Source organism: Oenanthe melanoleuca, unplaced genomic scaffold, assembly GCF_029582105.1.
Source record: "Oenanthe melanoleuca isolate GR-GAL-2019-014 unplaced genomic scaffold, OMel1.0 S285, whole genome shotgun sequence".
Lineage (NCBI taxonomy): Eukaryota > Metazoa > Chordata > Aves > Passeriformes > Muscicapidae > Oenanthe > Oenanthe melanoleuca.
Window position 1 is genome coordinate 571 of NW_026612934.1, and position 4,922 is coordinate 5,492.

Genomic DNA, 4,922 nt, shown 5'->3' on the forward strand with positions numbered 1-4,922 from the left:
CAGCTCCAGATAGAAAGACAAAGTGTGAGTGCTAGAAAAGTGACAAATACATAATTAATATGCATATAGTATTAATAAGGGTTTAAAATTATGAACTGTGTGAACTGGGAGATCTTATTTCCCCTTGGTGTGAGGTCCTTTTTTTGATGTGGTCCTAGCATCAAGCACTGTTCCATTTATGAACCAGGCGCAACCTTTAGGAAGTCACTAGAAATTCCTGTATCTGACTCTCCTCAAGCAAACATGTAGCCAAATGTATTTATTTAGAGGGGAAGAAACAACCAAGGAAAAGACCACCAAAGCAGCAGGATAAATTTGTGTGCAGTATGTGCAGTTTTCACGCTCTTTCTGTCACACTTTGATCTCTCCAGCGTCTGGAAGAAAAAGTTGTGTTCATGCTGGGCTGGTATTTAATAGAGCTCACTTGAACCAAGCTTTCAGCAAGCACATATGACAGACATATACATGAATCTTTGCAAAATGAAAAATGACATTTATCAACCTTCCTTCAGAACATTTGACATTTGAACAATTGATTCTGATTTAACAGTGAAAAATGCCACCACCCATATGGAAAACCTGCAATAGGATTAAGCCCCTAGTTGCTACCATCCCCAACAATGGCTCTGCAAGTTAAACTATTAAACATTTATGTACCACCTTAACTTTTTCTAGCCTTAAAGAGATTAAAAACAACCCTGACAAGTTTAATGCAGAAGGGACAAAAGATCTAGTGAAAGGAATGGGGACAAGAGCTGGGAGATACAGTGATTAAGCTCCTAGAAAATTGCAGAGGCTGGGCAGATTTTCAGAATAAGAGCAGCAGGAGCTAATGTGGATTAAAGGCATGTTACACAGGCTATGGACAATACTTTTAGTCTCATTTTGCCTCAGACAACCTAGAGCTCATCTGGATATGGCTAGAGTAGTGCCACTAGGTATGTGCTCACTTCCTTAAAGAGGAACGCCGTTTCCACAGAGATGTGCTAGAGCAGACTTCTCTCTGGAGACAAGGCAGGAAGATGCTTGTCAGTCTTGCAGGGCAATTCCACTTCAGGCAGGTTTCACTTATTACTATCTTCATAAGCATACTGTGGTCAGCACTGAGCTCACTTGGTGGAAGAACCAGTGGGAAAGGAGGTCCTGGCAACAGTGTGCCTCTTCTACAAAAACTGTTCAAACACTTCCAGTACCTCCCTTTGACTACGCTGCTTAGCACTGGTTAAACGAAAGACAATGCTTCTTGTGTGGAAAAGCATAAACTGTGGCAGAAAGGCTAGTCATTCTCCTCTATCTGATTCCTGGAAAAAAGCTGGAAAATCCTCCAGAAGTGTGACTGTGGCCTATTTTCATGTATTTGTCCATTTCAATAATTAGTAACCTTCCAAGAAACTGATGTAGTCATTCCTAGTTGATAAATCCCAGCTTAGAGAATATTGAGTTTCTCCACTCTTATTTTTCTCATTTCTATTATTTCACTTTTCATGGTTTTTCCCTCTATGCCATTTCTGAGTCTTTATTGTACTTATTCCTCCCAAATATGCTCCTACTAAATTTTCTTTGCCAATTCCTGATTTTTATGTAAAAGTCATTAATGAACACAGACATAAAATGACTGTTAAAGAACTCCATTAGTAATGTCCTTTCTTCCGATACTTTCTCCTTCAACACTACCTGATGTGTTTTGAATTCCAAAATTTCTCATTCTACCAGCTTTATTCACAATACTGAGATTGGTTACAGATCTATATCAAATTTATTTTCCATTTAATTTGTATAAATTGAACTTGTTTACCCTGAATCCAAACCTATTTTCAGTGATCTGATCTCCTAAAATGGTCTCATGACTTACCAAAGTCAAGTCTAAAAAAGTATCATTTCCTGTTACATTAGTGAGTCTCAGGAGGATATTTTTATTGCCTAGAAAGTCAAGAATATCACAGACTTACCAATAATAGCATCAATTACTCTCTAACCTGTTTCCTGGTGTTAAATTATCCCAAACAACTACTGCAGTAGTAATTATTTGTCTAGTAACATTAAAGAACTCTCTTGGCAGTGAAAAAGGATCCTGTTGGCATATGGCATACTGGCAGTAATAATCTTTTACCAAACTATGAATCGTGCTGTCATTAACACATACTGCTGCTCCCTGCCTTTTCCTGAAAAGCAGCCACTGCTTTTAGAGTATTCATGACTTGCATAACCACCCTCCATCAGCTTCAGCAGCATCCTCTCAACTTCACTTGTTCTGATGTGAAGGACAGCGAGGGGACTCCTTCCTACTCCTACTGGGAAATTATCCACACTTAGATTTACATTTTTTAGCAAAAAGTACACTGTTCCTTTGGCTTGTCTGTCATCAGGTTGAAGCTGTGTGGCTAAATGGCTGCTCAGGTTTTGGAGTCAGGACAAGCATGTGTGGATTGCTCTTGTAAGCATTAGCCTTGGAAAGAAGCAGTGTCTTGTGCTAACAGGATGATTCTACTTCCATAATTTAAAAATATTGCTCAGAAATAGCATGAGTATTTGTGTGGGAACCTTTACTACCTAAAAGTCCTCCATCTCACAGTAACGCAGCTCTGTCTTTTTCTGGTAGTGTCACAATTCTCTGATCCTTTCCCTTTTGTTGTAGCTATTCTGTCTTCTTTTTACAGTCCCTCCATATTATCCTCATTCTTTATCTGGCCAAGCCTTGACTTCACCTTAATAAAAAACTTGCAGGTTTAGAAGAACTATGCCTTGCTTTTATGGCATTGCTTCCTTTCTTTACCACACCCAGGGATGCAGGGGCTTTACATGTTTGTAGGTCAGTTCCCTGAATCACAGCAGCAGGATCACAAAGATAAAACTGCTCTGTGAGCTTCTTGAGCCTTGCTGGCATGCTCAGCCACGTGCCTGGAGATCTGCATGTGATCCTGTCTTTCAGGCCTCGGATTCAGCCTTTTCACTCTCCATCAGCAAAGACTCACCTAATTTCACTTGAAGCGGGGATGGCTTATAGTTCATGGCTACAGTCTCTCCCTCTCTCGTATCACAGTCTCTGTCCGAAATAGCTGCAGCTGTTGGATCCTGTTAAGAAAGAACAGAAACAAAACAGAATGGTTTAGCTGATAGCTCTGAAGCTTCTTCTCTGAGTGGCTATTAAGCAACTCCACCCCCTTCACATTCAGAGGGAGCAGAGAACAGCCGGTGTTTTGAATGCTGGAACCCAGAGGCAAAACACAGAACTTTGGAAGCACATTTACTATGTTAAAAGTACCTCTGGAAATGCCAAATTTCAACATCAGGCTTATATGAATGGATGATACTGGGAATATAATGTGGATGGTGGGTCACTAGTCCAAATTCAGCCTGGGCTGGCAGTAGTTCCAAATAATTTTCACATGATGACTCCTTGGGGCGTTGTATGAAACATATTTACAGTTTCAGATGAATTCCAAGTGGACCACTCAACCTCAAACTTAAAACTGAAAAGTTTGAGACCAGGTCTGTGTTAAAGTCCAGCTTGGAAGGAATAAGGACTACACGGGCATCAGAATTCAATTTCTGGTCCCTCCTGGGACCTATTTCGTGGCTGACAGGAAAGATCTATCAGCATAGTACCTTTCAATGTGACTGAAATTTTCCCCCTGGAAAACCAATCTTCCCAAACACATTTTGCTCCTTCCTACTGGCAGAAAATATGTATTGAACTCTGTGATACAGCACATCAAAGAACTTGGGAGAGAAACAAACTACCAACTCAGACAGTTCCACTACTGATAAAAATAACTGAAGTCCTTTCACAGCAAACTGCAAACCTGTTGGAACTCTCTCCACTTAGCACCATAGTGAAAATTAAAACTGGTTTTCAAACATGTTCTTACTCCCACCTAGAAGATAGAAATTAAATTGAACATGTATATACATATATGTGTACGTAAATTTTGGAATATTGTAGCTGCACAGGCAAAGCAAACATTTATCATTAGGTCCAATATATGAATAAACCATCACTTGTAAGAAATGGAACAAGGCAGCATAAATTCAACACTAGAATACTCTTCCAAATTGGTGAATTGATATAGTATCTCTCTCAGTTTCTAGAGTTTTTATTTTGTACACAATTTAATGTAAAATGCAACTCATCATTTGGTACTGATACCTGTATGCAAAGCAGAGCCACTGAGTTTCAAAGCAAGGTAACATCACTCTTCACTCTAAGTTATAAAAAAACACCAAAAAAACCCCCCCCACTTGTTGAGCCACTCTTCTGCCTGCCTTCTCCCTGCAGTGCACATTAGCTGTTTTTAATACTGTGCTTGGGAGATAAAATGTGATCTTTAAATTAGGCTCTAGCTTGGCAGAAACTGGTTAAAACACATATGTAGGGTTAGAACATTTTATGAAAATCCTGCTCCTTTGCACTACCCAGCAGACTTTGATAGTACTTAAAATGGATGGTGCTTACGAGACCTCGCATTCAAGGACAATGTTGAACAAAAGGCAATTTCTTCTGCTTTTCTCTAATGCAGTAACTGCTGCACTTCTCCTCTAATGTTGCAGTTTAGTGACTAGTTAAAAAGGTAAGAGCAGGTTGCAAAACAAAAAACTGGTCTCCAGGAGAACATTTAGGCATAAATCATAGGTCAGTTCATGTGTATACTTGGAACATGAATCTGGTCTCAAACATGCTCAGATGAAGGGAAGAGATCAGAATCCAAGCTGCAGGAAAGAATAATCATGGTGTGACCTCTCACCCTTCAGGGGAAGGGAGCACCCAATATTTGTAGATGCTTGTGGACAAAAGGAATGTCGAAAGTCAGAGTGTCCACAAAATCTTACAAAATTCAGCTAGTAAAGTACACACTTGTCATGGAAATTGGTACATTAGTTCTTGGCCTCCTATTAAGTACCCAGCAGTGGCTTTAAGATAAAGG

At 39.7% G+C, this 4,922-nt stretch overlaps 1 long non-coding RNA gene across 1 annotated transcript; it reads right to left on the reverse strand.

Moving 5' to 3' along the window:
• Window positions 1-244: 244 nt before the first annotated feature.
• LOC130266852 (uncharacterized) lies at window positions 245-3,175 on the reverse strand. Its single transcript, XR_008843005.1, has 2 exons — window positions 2,973-3,175; window positions 245-374 (listed from the first exon to the last, which is right to left on the reverse strand). It is a non-coding gene; the product is annotated as an uncharacterized LOC130266852 (long non-coding RNA).
• Between the last annotated feature and the right edge of the window lie 1,747 nt (window positions 3,176-4,922).